The 18,497-nt window shown below is 30.7% G+C and overlaps 1 protein-coding gene across 1 annotated transcript in view; it reads left to right on the forward strand.

Annotated features, from left to right (window-relative positions):
* Positions 1-6,906: 6,906 nt before the first annotated feature.
* SerT (Serotonin transporter) overlaps positions 6,907-18,497 on the forward strand; it is a 59,278-nt gene continuing 47,687 nt past the window's right edge. Inside the window, exon 1 of the mRNA XM_088262480.1 lies at positions 6,907-7,101. The gene's annotated coding sequence lies outside the window, so the exon portion shown is untranslated. The remainder of the gene's footprint in view (positions 7,102-18,497) is intronic.

The raw sequence follows: 18,497 nt of genomic DNA on the forward strand, positions 1-18,497 counted from the left end.
ACCCGGGACGCATGGTGATGTGAGCAGATTGGGCATGATATTTTATGAATGAAATCATTATGATTAAAAATATACACAATAAATTAAAAACAAAAACAAAGTGAAATAGCACAAGTATATTCAAAAAATACTTTTGACGAACACCGACCTTATAATTTTGTGATATAAACATCGGTTGCTATCATTCAGCCACAAGCGGTGTGTTTAGAAACTATAATCCATGTGTAAAAAATAAATTTGTTTATTAGTAACACAGTTCGATATATTCCCTGAAATTGCCAAAGAAATTCAGATTGACTGAAAGGAACAGTTGTGATTTGTTTATCTTTTATTGAGAATGATTATACTATTGAGTTGGCTGTAATCCTCGTAGCTTTTGTGAAAAATCGATATTAAAGCTCGCCCTAGGTATCTCTATTCTCAGAATTTATATCAAAATACTGTTATTTGTAAAATTATACGAGCTGATTAAAACTCCAATGACTTATAAGACACCCGTTACTTTTTCTATGAAAAAAATCGTGCACGTTAGTTTTTTTTTTAATTATAAAAAAACATATTTTTAGATAAAAAATGCATAATACTCTCGATTAACCGAGATAGATAATTTATATATATTTTCCGAATATTAGATTTCCCGCTTAATTACTCCAAAAATAAAAGACAGTAAAAAAATGCCAAAATTTTAATTCCAAAAGATATATGGATGCTATATTTCAATTTGAATAGAAAGTGTGAATGTGAAATATGTTTAAAACTCTAAAAAAATTAGTAATATCTCTGTTCAATCATGTATAGAATGTTGATAGTTGTAAGTGTACATAGTGTCTATTAAGTCAAAATATATAAAATGGATATTTATCCAGATTTCCAAACTCACATATCTCAATGACAATATTAAAAAAAAAACTTAAGTGGAGTCTTCCATTATACTTGATTATTTTAGGTATGTATGATTCTGAAATCGGAACTTTTAACCAGAAAAACAATATTGATGTAAATGAGAAATGCACACAAAGTTTAAAAAAATGTACATAATCCTAACCAAAAAAAAATAATATGATGGATAGCAATTGTAGATATGAGAATTCATTACAAATACCGAGACCAAGTGTAAATAAATAGTTCTAGAATTTATTTTGCAATTGGAGGGAATAGAACCCTCGTCGCCGGTTTCGCATTCGAAAGTTTTATAACTACACCATGCTACATCTATAAAACATCTTTAAAACTAAGGTAGAACAAATATTTTAAAAACGCTAAAAACAAAATCAAAACAAGGAAAAATATCTAAAGAATAGTTACAAGCTATAGAGTAGCAAAAAAGCAAAAAAAGTAACAAAATATGTAAAAGATAAATTATGAAATATTAAAAATGGATGATTTTTTTAAACTAATTCGGAAGAAATAATTGATATTCACACAATAAATCTTCTATAAATGAATATTTTTTACGTACAATAATAGTCTCAATACATTAATCACCAAAAATTTGCATTCCGAAATCATAGTATTGTATAAAAAATTCAATATTTTTATTTTATAATAGTATTGTATTGAAAAATGAGTACAGTTATGGCATTCGCCAGTTTTGTTTTTACGACTCAATAAACCAAACAATGCCGAAGCAAATTAGAAAACATTAAATCACAAAACAGCATCGAATAAAATACTTGGCAAACGGTATTCAGGGATTTATTTGACAAACATCGCGTATTAATCACGCCCGTTGCCCAACAGTTTGTTTATATCACCTTTGTATAAATTCCCTGAAAGCATGTTGAATTCAAACACTTGTATCACGGCTATGGAAAACAGCGCTCGTTTCGAAGTATGTATTGTGTGTATTTATTCCGAATAAATTGCTAGTCGAAATCGTTAGTTAAAATCGATTATGCGTGGAATAAACGCATTGCACATGACTCGGTGAACCATTTAATTGATAGGTACTAGTGCAGTTTTATTGTTAAGCTTTATGAAAAGTACAAACCGTCCAAAAATATGCTAATTTTTCTAAAATTTTGTGTTTAAAGTGACGTTTTAATAGTTTATATGTGACATGTTCAGTGTTGTTATTTAAAACGGCATACATTTATAAAACATTACTTATTAATCCTAAAAAACATCTTTTCAATATTGAGTTTAATTAAAATTTTACTTGATAAATACAACTTTTTCTTAAAATCTATTGTGACACTTCTTAATGTCTTCATGTATTCCGCGTTATTCAGTCTGTATTTCAGTTGTCCCCTTTAAATGAAGAGGGGGTAGAAAGTGTATCTTATTTGTTTTAACTGTGGGAACATGGATATGGACATAAAATTTAAACTAAGCTTCACATACGGTGTTCGATAATGTTGTGAAATTCATCGAAACATGTGTCATAATACATTTTAAGAAAAAGTGAGATTTTCAAAATATATTTTTAATTAAAAGTTGATAGATATTACCACAAAGTGAATGCCAAATCAATTGACAAAACGTTTTTATTCGTCCATTTTAATTTTGCTTAGTAAAATTTGCTTAGTACTATTTCTTAAATTCAATTTTCACTTTTTGACTTAGTGTTTCAGTGCATTCGGCATCATGATGAAATATCACCATATATAATGATAATGGTGCAGAATTTATCGAAACATCTGTCGCAATAGATTTTAAGATATAGTGGTATTGACCAAGTGAAATTCAAATCGAAAATGGATAGATATAGCCACAAAGCGAATATCGAATTATGAAAATATATTTTTACTATATTTTCCATTGGTGTTAGATTATACGAGTACGTCAGGATTAAAAAAATGACTATCAAAAGTAAAAAAAAAGTGGTTTGCCTTCATAGCGCGTTTATCTACCGGTTTGATTTCTAGAGGGTAAAAATAAATATCATCGATTTTTCACTATAAAAATATTTAATATCACCCTGAACTGGTATTTGACGCACACGACTAATTAATTCCCCTGACCTTATGTAATTAATGACCAAGAAAACACTGCGTCGATGCAATCCATTGCCTTATGCACCTTTGAAAGTGGATAAGGATTAGAAGAATATATCTCCAGAGTAAATATCCGAATAATTGAGAAGTGTTTTTTTTATCAATCTGACAATTTTTTATAGTTACTGTGCGTTTTTACGACATCTTCAGCATGTATACGTTTATATTATCGTTTAAAAGCACGTTTTTAATGTTCGAACATCTTGAGTCTTCATTAAACATAACGATATTTCCAAGTATAATTTATATTCGTACCTACCTGTACAATATTTCATGAATTATAGTGTTCTATCTTTCAATTCAGGATATTCGTCATTTTACGCATATAAAAGACGAGATATTCGATAGCCCGCATCAAGTAAATGTAAAAACACCGTTTTTGCATTTAAAAAAAGTTTATATTGGAAATACATTTATGTTTTTGAAAATTAAAGGGTGACTAGAGAGAATTGAAAGGCAAGGAGTTAAGAAAAATTATGAATTTTTTAAAAATATATATTCCAAATAAAAATCTAATATCAATATATAATATATTCTTTTTAAAAATGTGCGTGAAGACACGTGTGACTCCTTAATGTAAACAAAACTAGTTTCGATAACTTCAGATATTCTCGGTAGTTCTCAAAACTAGTGGTATTTACATAAATAAACTGTCACATAAAGTGGTGTCATAAGTGTTTCACCTTTATATTTAAATCATCGTGTTATACATAAATCAACAAAGTTAATGCCAAATCTATAAAACATATGATTAATACATATTTCATCTTGCTACATTAATAATTTATGAAAATTTCTAAGAACAATTTTATGACTGAAATAACTCTGAAAACTAGTCATGTTTATATAGATAAACTCAATAATAGTCTAACACAAGTTATATAAATACTTGTTTATATTTAAATCATCATTTTACTCCGCAAAGTAAATGCCAAATCAATAAAACATATGATTGATACTTACTTCATCTTACTAGATTAATGATTTATGGAAATTTCTAAGAACGATTTTATGACTGAAAATTACGACTACGATTGTGGGAGACTAATTATAGAGACCACACAACGAGACGACGAATATACGAGGCCATTTTCTGATAGATTAGCGGCTAACGAATTCAAGGAAGGACGGAAATTCGACATGTTTACAGTAGAGCTTTCAAAATATTTTCACTCGGAATGAATATCGGAGTTAATGTATAAAATATTTTTTTAGATTCTCTATGTAATTAATTTTATTTTGATTTTATGAAAGATCAGTAAGATGTCTAAATATTGAATTAAATGTTGCATTGATCTTCATTTTGATATAATATTTTTATGATATCAAACCCTTCACATAGCCCGCAAGGTTTATGTTGGCAAATTCGGGAAATTATAATTTTTTTAAACACATAATAACGTTTACTTGATCATTATTTTATTATCAAAAGAGGTCAGGTCAGGATCGGAATAATCGGCGGTTATGGTTTTGCCCGCCTCAGTAGTGTAATGGTCAGCACGCTCGGTTACCGTACTGGAGGTCCCGGGTTCGATTTCCAGTGGGGGGGGTCAAATAAATATAAGTGATTTTAATTTTATATTTATTCAATATTACCTTGGACTAGTACCGGAAGCGGAGGGCTGATCTTAATGTGTTAACGATCAAGATGACACTGCGTGTATATGATGCAGTGCCCTTTGCACCATTCGGGTGCGGATAAGGGTTTGAATTAATGTTTAAGGAGATGCATGAATGTGGAAGAGGCGAAGATTAGTTGTAACGACAGATTGGTGTGGCGTTGTGTTCTCTCTGGCTGCCACTGCGGAAAAGCGGTGTGATGGGTAATTAGTATTTTTTTTAATACGTAATAACGTGACGCCTGATGACATTTCGATTTGTTTGTATTCTCGCCGTTTGAACTGTTGACAATTTAATCCTTTATATCCTTGATTTAATTATAAAAAAAACACTTGGAAGCATAACTTCCGAAACTAGTCGTCATAATTAAATAACTTCAAGTGGTAAAAAAATTGTGTTTTTCTTTTACAATTTCATCATGTCTTACCACAAAATGAATACCGAAACAATAAATAAAATATCCCTGATTTATTTATAGATTTCAATGAGAATACTGGCGATGTTTTGTGATATCTTATATTAATTTGAATGATAAAAATCAAAGTTAAAATACGTGTTTAAATGTAAATTTAAATATTCACAAGTATTTTTTGTGGGTGTTTGTTTTATATTTATTAAATGCAAATATTTTAATTTCCATTTTTTTGGTATAACTTTTTCATAACGAAAACAAAAATAAAAAATGGTTATGTTACATATTAATATGGTTATCAAACAGTAGATTCATACTCAAATCAAGAAAAAAATAAACGATTTTGAACCAACTCAGTTTTTTAAAAAATAAATATTATCGCTTTATTTTCGTTAATTTTAAATGCAGTAAAATAATTTATCTGTAGAATTATTTACTATGCGAATGTATAAAGGTGTACATGTATAAAATAAACATAAATTAAACACTTGTAACGTTCCACAATAATTTCATTATAACGTAAATCACCACTTTTTACACAAACAATAGCACAAATTAATCCTTTTGTGTGTACTTTTTAATCTGTGCATTTAAATTTTGTTAAATTTTATTCCGTGTTTTTAATTAACGTTTTACATGGTAAATATCACTATTTCATAAAATCTATTGTGACCCGACTATGGAAGTTCATACATTGGTATGAACTTCCATAGTCGTTAAAAAAAAGTAAAAATCCTAGAATTTATTAATTCGAAAAGTCATCAATTACAATATTTTGAAGCAATAGAAATTCATCCAAATAAAAATAATAACTAACCCATAATTAAAAATAAAACAATGTTTAAAACATACCCCTATTGTCTATGTTCCCACTGATAATAATGATAGATAAATAAAAATAAGAAACGGTACCTACCCTCTCTTAATACTTCAACGTCCTAAGAACACAACTCTAAAATTTAGACTAAGCTTTACATACGGTATTCCTGATGAAAAAAAGAGACAGTTTCTACCCCCTTTTCATTCTTTAACGTTCTAAGGGCATAATTCATAAATTTAGATTGATAATTATGATTTGGAATGCATCGAAGCATGTGTCACAATAGATTTTAATAAATAGTGGTATTTACCAAGTAAAACTCAAATTAAAATAGATAGATATTACCACAACGTGACTGAAATTAATGAAATTCCAATCCATTAATGAAATTTATATATCCACAGTGCCCTTTACTATACAACATTTTGAGTGTGTCCAAATACTTTCTGGATTATCTCCAATTAAAGGAGTTATTTTCATATTATTTTTTGACATCTCATCAAAGATAAAGAAGAATATGGAGTTTCATATTCTTTATCTTTGATGAGATGTCAAAAAATAAAATGACCCTTTTCTATAACCTAAAATAGCATGTATACTCACACACAAGTCATGCCTTTGTGGGATATTTTTTTGTATTCATATTCTATATTTTTGTTTTAGTTGTAATTATATTATATTGTGGAATGCAAGAGGATTTAAAATAATACAAAAATAATTTAAAATGTACTGACGCCGTGTTATATACAATATGTACTGGCAAATATATAAGAACAATGTGATTACTATTCGCGCCTCCCCTTAGCGTATAAATGCATACTGCAATATTGTATTCAGGCTGTAACTCCCTCCTACTATCGGCAATAGTATCAAGAAATGAGAAAACCCTCCCGGCGATTCATCCCCGCCTTCCTGAAGCACCTATTGAATCCGGGACGATCCTCTTCGACTGGAATCAGGCTTCTCCGACTCTCCACGCGGCGGCGGCGGCAGGGGACACTGCGCCCTGCGGACGGGGGATGAGGGTGCGTTTTCCCTCGCCGCGGGAGAGGGTTTGGCTCCGCCCCTCGCGAAGAAGCGGAGGAACGGAGGACTCAGCGGCAGTCTACGCCGAGCCGCGTAGGAGTCGACAGCCTCTCGCGCTCTTCAGGCCGGTGCCAGTACGAGTGACCAAGACCAAGGAGATGGCGCAGCTCCTGAGATTCGATGCAGCGGGCTTGACGCCCGAACGCTGACGACTGCTACCGCCGAAGGTAATAATTCCAGCATTAAAAACATCTGAATTCCTCGACCGATAATATAATATTTCCACCACTTATGAAAAATCAACGGAACCTGTTGATCTTAAAGTTTCCGAAAACATTTGCTTGATTTCCTTAGATTTTAGTTTTGAACTGACATTTCTTAATGGAACTGCATTTTATATAATAAAATTACATGGTTGTTATTTTATTGTAGAATATATTTGATTTACCCTAATAATTAAATGGTGTTAAACGATTTACTAAAGATTTAGTTGTAAGAAGTAATTGAAAATTAATAAGACCTTCAAAAAATAAAATTATCGCCGATGTTACATTGATTATACTACATTTTAAGTAGACTGAATGCAATCGAAATGTGTTCTCTCAGAATGTTCGGCAAAACGTTGTATGATAGATGTTCGAATAGTTATATGAGGAAATAATGCAAGGCAATAAATAAGCTTTATCGATAAAATTAAGAAAGGTGTGTCGAGATAGTTTGGGCATATGAGTCAAATGAGTGAAGAAATAATTGTAAAACAAATTACTAGGCGAACGTAGTTGGTATTAAAATTTTAAAAAGGCTGAGGAAAACATAGTATCATCAAGCATTTTGAATACTTGAGGCGTAGTCAAGTCAGAAGTTGGAATAATCGGCGGATGCATAAGGACATGTATGAATGTGGAAGAGGCGCAAATTGTTTCCGAAGACAGATTGGTGTGGCGTTCTATTTTCTATACCTATCCCCACGAGGAAGCGGCGTAATAGTAAGTTAGTTAGTTAGTTACTCCTTAGTTAGTATAATTCATTAAAGAAGGAAGTGAAGTATCCTTACTTTTGAATCGTTAATGATATTAAACGCGTTACTTTTGCTGAAGAGCTTTTGCTATGTACATTATTCGGGAATAGTACCTAAAGCTGTATAAGGTATTCGTTTTCAATTATTTTTTAAAGGATGTTTACTGTTTATTTAAAAATCGTTAATGGTGTAAAATATTTTACTTCCGCTGGGGATTCTATTTTCAAATACACTCTTAAGTAAAGAAAATGAAAAAAGAATATTTGTTTAACAAAAAATGCTTTAATTTTACATTCACAAAATATTTTTTTTGTGAAACTTACATTACAAAATTAACGAAATTAAATCAATTCATATTAGTAACGGGAAAAATAATAAAAAATGGGAAAATTAAAAAGGAATATTTTTGTAACAAAAAATATGGTTTTAACCTGGCAATGAAATTAATTAAATTGAACAGAGTATAAGGAGGAATAATAGGAAAAATACTTAATTCTCGGATAAAAAACCTATATTCGTTAACTATTCAAATATGGTAAACTCTCCTTATGAATAACAAGCAAGCTCATTCAATATTCATCTCTAATTCAGTAAAAAAAATGTACTGTGAAATAATTTATATTCACAACCACATTTTTTAAAAAATTTAGTAGTTACGTCGATTCAACTATCATACGTTATGCAAGAAAAAAAGGACTAATCGAAATTTCTCAACTACAGTCGAGGAAAATTAGTGAAATTCTGTTTTTATAAAAAAAAAACAGAATTTCACTAATTTTATTATTAAAATTAAAAATATTTTTATTAAAGTGTAAAGTATTTTTATTTTATTTTTAAAAAGAAACGTATATGAGTGCAATATACAATTTTATTTAAACCCTTATCCGCACCCCAATGGTGCATAAGGCACTGCTTCATATAAACGCAGTGTTATCTTGATCGTTTACATATGAAGGAAAGGTGATCAGCCCTCCGCTTCAGGTACCAGTCCAGGGTAATATTAAATAAATATTAGAGTAAAAAAATCACTTATATTTATTTGACCCCCCCCTGGGAATCGAACCCGGGACCTCCAGAACGGTAGCCGAGCGTGCTGACCATTACACTATGGAGGCGGACAATATACAATACCTATGTGAAAATAAAATGTAAATTGTTTACATGTTTACTTTAATGAGCTAGCTGTACCAGCCACCCTCAATTTGAATAAAAAAAAAATAGAAAGCACACATTTCTAATACGTTCAATTTCACAATGCTCATGGGTAAACAATATATAAGGAGCTATCGGGAAGCATTCTGTCCACCATGAGCAATGTTTATTATTTCATGAGTTTCTGGTATATTCAACAGATATCGCTGCCATAGAGGTATATTTTATTTAAAAAAATGTAAAAATACCCGCCTTGGATATCTAAAAACACACGCTTATATGTATAAAAATGTCAAGGCAATCGGTGAATATCTTTAGAAAAATTAAGATTTTGAAAAAATCAACTTCAACATAATTATTTATAAAGATAAAAACACACATGTCTTTATATAAATGCAACGTTTTTTGAAGATTTCAAGGTAATCAGTGGATAACTTTAGAAGATATTAAACTTTGAGAAAACCATCATGTAAGTTTTTGTTCAAATGGATATAATACTCCATCATATAAAAACAATATTTTAAACTCTGACTAATATATCATACGATCTAAATCACTTCAAGATATAAAAAAGTAATTTATATTATTATTCAGGTTTGTATTACACATAGGAAGGCACTGTGTAATATGTATATAAAAATAAAATAAACAACAGAGGTTTGTAAGTACGCTTTGATTTCGAAACTTTACGTATAAATCTTCTACATATTACTTTACTTTAGACGATCTAACAAAATTAATATATTTCTCATACTGCGAGGAAAAACTTTACCAATCGACTTTCGCATTATTACGATGATTGTAAGATTTATGATGCTTTGGAAGGCAATCATTATTTTTTAATTAATTTAGTTGAGATATCAAGATTTACATTTTCTACCAATTATTCCATTCCCAAAAACCGTATTTTTTAGAGTTGGCAAAAGAGGGATGAAAGCAGACTGAATGCCGTCGTTATGCGATCTTTCAGACGAATGTGCGGCAAAACAATGTATGATAGATGGTCGAAAGGTGAAATATGGAAAGAATGCAAGGCTGAGATAAGCATTCTCGATAAGATAACGAAAGGTGTGTTGAGATGTTTTGGACATGTGGAACGTATGTATGAGTAAGAAAAGAACGGTTAAACAAATTTATGAGGTGAATGTAGTTGGAAAAAGAAGTAGAAGAAGACCGAGGGAAACTTGGCACAATCAGATGTATCAAATACTTGAAAGCGGCTGGGTCAGGAGTCGAAATAATCGACGGGTATGTATAAGGAGATGCAAAAACGAGGAAGAGGCGAATGATGTTTGCAAAGACGGGGTGGAATGGCGTTCTATTCTCTCCGCCTACCTCTGCGGAGAAGCGGCATGATGGTTTGTTAGTTAGTTATTTAAACCGTACTTTACGTACTATAAGTCGCACCTTAAATTTCAAGCGATTGAAAAAAAACACAATATTAATATCTTTAAAAAATAACATGAATAAATTCGTTCATATTGATTTGTTGGTAACCTTATATGTTTTGTGCATTCCGGTGCATATTCTACTGTACAATGGAAGCTATTGAATTTTCAACAATGCAGTCGCGTCACATGAAATTTCCGAATTCTACAATCATGCCCCACGGAAGTTATTCCCTAAAAGGAAATCTCTTTGAATGTTTAGGACCAATATGAATACATGAGAGGAAAAATTGTATTTCGCATATCGCTCACTCCTTTCAACAACGTCATTAATAAAAAAAAAAGATTTTTCAAGAGATTGTTTTTAAAGTTTAAAAATATAATGAAATGTATTAAAAATAAATATCAAGCCACTATCAAGAACTTTTTACTGTGCAACAGATCTTTTTAGGTAAAATCTGAATATTTTTCTCCATTTGAAAAATATTTAGTATATTTAAAAAATAATTAAACAATACCTTTTCTTCGAAATGCAAAAACAACACTTACTGCCCTGTAGCGGGTAAATATTATGTTAAAAATATGCCGCTTTTGCTGGGATATAGAACATTCTGGGCATTCCGAAAACATGCACAACTGAAAATTGTCGATTTTTGACATATGACGTTGTTGAAAGGAGTGAGCGATATGTTCATTTCTTAGTACGTACCTAATAATTAAAAGAAATAAATATATGCATAACATGTCACGATGAAAAAAGAAGAAAATATCAGTCTCCAAGCACAAGAGCTCAGTCTTTTTTTGGAGAGGCTCAGCGCTACTAAATGATAAGATTGTATCAGTAGAAATATAAAGAAATTGTACTCAATTGTTTAACAAGTAATACAGCTTCATATTACAAATTTTTATTAGTTTTTTTTCTGTGACAACTAATGAACATTTCCAAAAATCAATAAAAATAAAAGAAAGTAATGGTAAAGTAATCTTCACTACTTAGTTAAATTGGTAACTTCCGAAAGGAATGTCTCCCCTGGTTTCGTGTATTTATTGTATTTGTAGAAACAATGTTAGTAACTTCGTTAAAAGTAAAAGAGTTATTCTACTTAATTAAACTAATGTATTTTGAAAAAAAGGATATCTAACCGGGATTTTTTTCCAAAGTATGTCGCTACATTATATTTATGTTTTAGGTTTGACCATAGTAGATAAAGATAAAAAAAAATACCAGTCAAAATTTAGAATTGTTTTTCTTGGTACAAAACGAGACAAATTTGATAATATTGATTAATTAAAAGATATATCTTTAAACTATACAAAATTTAGAATATATTCATAAGGATTTGAAAAAGTGTTCAAAATTACGCCGATTTTTCGAAAAGCAATAAATCCTTACGAATACCATAAAAAGTTTAATTTACAATGCAAAACAGTGTTTTAATGTAAAATTTATTGAGTTTATTATTAATCCTGTACATACGAGTATATGTGTAAATAGATATTTTATAATTAAATTTTAATCACCAAAACAAAATCAAAACGAGTACAAAAAGATGAGTTTATGAATAAAAACTTTAATTTCGCAGGATTATCTATAATATATTGCTTACGGCAATTACTATCGTAGACAGATAAACAAATTCATATACGATTGAAATGAATTTTTGTTGTTGTAATAGTACACACTGTAATTAAATATAACTAAATAAATTTATAAACGATGATTAAATATTAACAAAGCAAACAAAACTTAAGTTTTGCTTTACAATGTTCATATTTACGAGCGGTTTAATTAAGGGACCTTAGTATAAGATATGTGACAAACGGACCGCAAATGATGTCTATTAAATCCGGAATCCGTTAAATCAATACGCGGATAATCGAGGTTGACTGTAATTACATTTTTCTAAATGGTTCTGGATTACAACGTTAACCCGTTTCGTTGGTTTGACCGTATTAGTTTTGTGTACGATTGAAAAAATATTACTTTCCACTACCTAAATCTGAATTCAATGTTTAAGACAGGCTCATTTGTATCGTATCGACAAAATTCCTGAGGGTATTTCTAAACTCGACGTCCTTTCTGGAGGATGGAATAAATTAATAATAACGAAATATTAGGCGTAATATTCCCGGAAAATCTTCGTTGTGTATTTTGTTTGATTCCTGTTAATTAAAGCTTTTCACAGTACTTAATTAAGAATAATAAAAAACAAGTTCATTAATATCATCGGGAAAGAAGCAACAGCAAAAAGTCTATCAATTTTTTATTATAGTTTACTTAGTAAATAAAACTGTTTATTAAAATTTATTGTGATACGTGTTTCGAATTGTTCAGCATCATTTTCAAACATAATGACGCTAAATGCATAGAAACACGTGTCACGATAGATTTTAAGAAATAGTAATATTAGTCAAGTAAAATTTAAATATAAAATGGGAACATTGAAATACAACAAAAAAATAGTTTTGTATTTTCATCTGTTGATGAGAACACATTGTGTTCTGTGAACGAGATTTAAACTCGACATGTTTCGAGAACTACAGATGTTCAAAATTAATAAAAACAACCGCGTATTTGAATGTAACTTAGAGTCGAAATTTCAAAGCAATCGGTGCATAACTCTAGAAAATTTTAGATTTTTAACAAACGAACATAATTTTATTTATTTAAATAGATTTTAATATTTTAATAATTGTATATACTTACTAAAAAAAGTGAAATTTATAAATACATTTTTTTGTCATGTGAGTGTTCAAAATTGAATGTGGAAACATTTTACGTAAAGGTGGAGACTGACCGGAGCATTTCGTCGTAACGTAACACGTTACGATGCGAGCATTCAGGCAGTCAGTACACCGAGCCGAGCACTCCATCCATAGTTTCGGATGCTTGCTGATGCTCGCCGCGAGCGATGTTACGACGTTATGTTACGATGAAATGCTCCGGTCAGTCTCCACCTTAATATTCTATTTAAACTGTACTTGATTTAACCGGACTAATAAAACAGAGGAAATTGGAAAATAATAATAGCGATGCCATATGAAAAAACTTGAATTTATCTAACAAAAAATAGTAACGAAAGCCGTTTTCGATTTACGAGTCTTCATGCATGACAGATGAAGTAAATTGAATATTGAGTCGCAGAATGAAACGGATATGTCCCTAATAACACATTATGATGAAGGCTTATTGACATACGATTTTATTCGAACGTGGTGTTGTAAAAAATGTGGAGAAATTTTCCGTAAATGCTTCATTTCATTTTCCTTGTATAACGGCAGATATATTGTCAAAAAATATAGCATAGAAAACTCGAAGTCGGATTTGAAAATCAACTAAGGAAAATTGTTTTACAGAAAATTTCGTAAATTATACATCGTACTTCATGCTACTTAGATAACATCTCATGATCTCGGATTATGCGTATGTTTAATTCATTCTGACCTAATAGTGCATAGGGCACTACATATCATCGACGCAGTGTTATCTGGATAGTTAATTACCCGAAGACAAGGTTATTACCATTCAAGTATGTGACAATAAGTATAAGATTGAATAATCACTTACATTTATTCTTACCCCCTTAAGAATTGGTAACCAAAATATCCCGGGATATTCCGGGATCAATTCTCGACATGAACTACTCCTAAATAGTTGTGGACCTCGCAAGTCTTTCCAAACATTCTAAATGTCATAAAAATTCAAAAAGGCTTAAGTTTTTATATTCAATAACTAATATAATAACTAAATCCATTTTGAAGAATCGTCATACATATTTTAATAAACGAAAAAAAAACAGTTTTAAAATACCTTCTATAATTTCACTATGGAGGTGGACATTTTTGAACATATTTACATATTCTTCCAACCCTTATCCGCATCCAATGGTGCATAGGGCACTGCATCGAATTGATGCAGTGTTATCTTGATTGTTACTTACGTGATCATTCTTACGCTTCAGGGACTAGTCCAGTGCAATATTAAATAAATATTAGACTATAAATTTACTAATTTTTATTTTCACCCCCCCTGGGAATCGAACCCGGAGTCTCCAGCATGGTAGTCTAGCGCGCTAAACACTACACTATGGAGGTGGATATATATCATAAGTATAATCTTATAATTTAATTCTGGATAATTTGGATTTTATATTAAAACTCCGCCTCCGTAGTGTAATGGTCAGCATGCCAGGCTGCCGTACTGGAGGTCCCGGGTTCGATTCCCAGGGGGGGTCAAATAAACAAAAGTGATTTTTTCACTCTAATATTTATTCTATATTACTCTGGACTGGTTCCTAAAGAGCATGAGTGATCACCTTGCCTTCATGTAAGTAACGATCAAGATAACTCTGTTTCAATACGATGCAGTGCCCTATGCACCATTGGGTGCGGATAAGGGTAAGTAGAAGAAGAAGGAAGATTTATAATATTAATTCATGAAGACATTATTGTATGCACAAAACAATTAATAAATCGAGTCCTCTGTCAAATGTAAAAAATCTCCATATATTTGACATTTAAAATATTGATTGTATACTTATAATGATATCAATTTTATAATAAGGCTGATCACCTTTCCTTCATGTGTTAACGATCAAGATAACACTGCGCTCATATGATGCAGTGCCCATCGGGTGCGGATAAGGGTTTAAAAAATATATTAAAACTCAGGATTCTGATTTCACTGTGAAAAATCGTAAAATACCGATTTTCGATCTCCGAATTATCCGGATTGCAATCCTACCAGTACCTACAGATTAATCAAGCAGTGGTTTCTCGTGCCCGGAAGTGGCCATGTAAGGTTTTGTACTTTATCTTTATACTAGTTGGCGCAAGTTTTGACTCTCGGGGAAGTTTAGTATCCCTTTGGTCATCTTAAATCCAAACCCTTTAGACAAAGGCTCGGCCGCAAACAAGTTTGAAATATTTGCAGCTTTCTGTACGCACTGCTGGTCCAGTACGCAATGGTGCTAGAGCTTTTGTACTCTTTGTACACACGGCCTCTGTCTACAACCTATGGCGTGCACCACACAGCTGTACGTGTAGATCAATGAATGGCATTTACATGTTATTCATTTTACGGCCATAAATATCGTACTACGTTTCTGAATTATTATTTGCACGTTTTTTTGTCTGCCTCCGTAGTGTAATGGTCAGCACGCTCGGCTGCCGTTCTGGAGGTCCCGGGTTCGATTCCCAGGGGGGGTCAAATAAATATAAGTGATTTTTTCACTGTAATATTTATTCAATATTACCCTGGACTGGTACCTGAAGCGGAGGGCTGATCACCTTTCCTTCATGTGTAAACGATCAAGATAACACTGCGTTATATGACGCAGTGCCCTATGCACCATTGGGGTGCGGATAAGGGTTTTATTATTATATGCACGTTTAAGTGAGATACTATTTTGGAATCTATATAGGGTTTCAAATCTATGCATGTTAAGATAGTCAGTAGGAAAACGAAATCCAGTAACAGGAGATGTTTAAAGTTTAAAATGATTTTAAAATTAATTTAGTTTAAATGAGGAAAAAGTCTTCCGTTCTTGAATGTTTTTTGCAGATACTTTGTGGCACATTTTATAAACTTTATAAAATAAAACAGCTTTGTTTTAACCACTTTTTATTGGTACACTTTATCCAACCGGTTCGACAAGAACCTTGTCATCATCAGGGTTTATGTACTTAATTCTAAAACATTGAAATACTCATAGTTAGGTTATAGTTAAATACCCTCCCCTTCGTTTATAAATAAATATTGTTAAAGATATTTTTATTCTGATATTTTAAATATTAAATTTTACATGTTAAATACCATTTTTTCATAATCTATTGCTACACGTGTTTTGATGCATTCCGTACATCAATAAATCAATTAGTGGCTCTCTTGAGATACCTATAATATACATATATTGTAAAAATTACGTTTTCGGATTGATTTCAGTAAATTAGGTATTTTTGTTATTATTTATAAAAGTTGTAATTAAAATAATAATTTTTCAGAATTTTAATGTATATGGATTTGTAACTTTTTAATTTTTAGGAAAAATACTAATCGTTGAAGCTGAGTATATTTTATATATTAGTCACAAAATTATAAAAAATAAAGTAGTTTTATTGGTTTGCCTACATAACGGAGAAAATCACGTAAATCCAGCGAACAAGATATTCTGGGATCGATTCACGGCGTGAAATACTTCTTAATAATGGTCGTAGACCTCGCAGGTCTCCCAAAATTTCCATAAAAAAGAGTGACATATAAATTAATATAATAACTAATGAAGCGTTACACAGATTTAAATAAAACATAATAAATAAGTATAATTTCATCAAAATACTCATTTAATTTATTTTGAGATATGTTTTGGATAAATATTCATATGTAAATAAACGTTGTATGACATCGGTATTTACTTGGCAGCTATTTAGTTTATAGAAAGCATTCAAAGTTCGTTCGCATCACGAGATGAATATGAGTTATTCGCAAGTCCAGAAATATTAATTACGCCTAGCTACACTGTCTATTGCAATATGTTTCGGATAATACTAAGCAAAATTTTAAACCCCTCTAATTAAAATGGATACGCAAATGTTTACTCGATGACGCAAAGCAATATGCATAATACGAGTGTGAAAGACTACTCTTTTTCATTAGTACTTGTTGATAAGTATAGTATGGGATTATTGGATGGGTTGGTACGAGAAAATTAATGGCGCACTAAAATCAATTGTGAAAATAATACTCAAAGTTCTAAGAAATATTATATAAATATTTTGTAAATTAAAAGCATGGTTAACTTTGTGGTATGGTAATATAACACTCTCCTTATCATTCATCATTCACTTTGTGCAGAACTACTTTAATAAACAGTACTTCGTTACAACCGGTTTTGGAATAACCATTCCATCATCAGGTCATTGTGACGGTCTGACATTTATACAAAAATAGCATTTTGAAACAGAAAAGAAGACAAATGAATCACAACGGGGATATTTTCAAAAGTGGACTTGATTATATAAATGATAATCGAAAAACTAAATGCTAAAATAATTCTTACATATGCATACGAAACTGCATTATGTATAGGGGTTATTTTTTTAATGAGATGCTTGAATGTATGAAAAATGAAAAGAGTCTGAATGAATAAAAAAAAATTCTGTTATGTTTATTGTAATAAGATGTAAATACATGTAAGTTTATGATGTTAAATTAAGTGTAAGCATTAGTTTGAGTAAAATGTAATGAAAGCTAACTGCGAAATAAACAAAATAAAAAAATACTCGCTTAAATTACAACAAAGCATTTCTCAGCCAAACATCACAAAAATCACTAAATGAAAAATATATAGAACTATCCGATCACAAACATAGACAGAAAATCAAATATTTGCCACGTTTGGTCAAAAAAACTTTTAGTATTAAGCAATAAAGCTGTATAACCCGCTTTTTATTCACCATAAAGTCATTAAATAACGAAACCATGTATGTATAAACGAGCAATCAAACAATGATTTTTCATTATTTTCCGCATGAGAAATTTAAAAAGCTTTTCAGTGTATAAAAATATATGATTTCAGGAGTTTAAACATAAAAAATAGCCTATATCGATTTGCATTTTCATTTTTTTGTATCATAAAAAAACTAGTCATAGAATAAATGTATATTCAAAATGTGAAAAATAAATTTCGTATTTTTCCGTATCTTATCCAGTTTTCAACATCCTTCCATTTTCTTGCGTAGATAAAATACACATCCTTACTATGCTTATATTTTTAGCCTTCTGATTCTTAAACGTCACGTTAATATGTGTTTGCGTTTTGTTTCTTTTCTTAAGTAGGTACCTAAATATTTTTATTCTAACCCATATTCGAACCTAATTATGTTCAAGGAACTACAACACATTGACGCTGTATTATCTTGATCGTTACCTTGATATTAAATAAATATGCGAATGAATATCATATTATTCACACGTCACTTCACGTGTAAGTTTGTGGCAGTATCTATAGGGAATTTGAGTGACCTTTTTTATTCAGCATAAAATATTTATATGACATATATGCAT

Source organism: Brachycentrus maculatus, unplaced genomic scaffold, assembly GCF_059751285.1.
Source record: "Brachycentrus maculatus isolate JH-2025_06_01 unplaced genomic scaffold, ASM5975128v1 h1tg000180l, whole genome shotgun sequence".
Classification (NCBI taxonomy): Eukaryota; Metazoa; Arthropoda; class Insecta; order Trichoptera; family Brachycentridae; genus Brachycentrus; species Brachycentrus maculatus.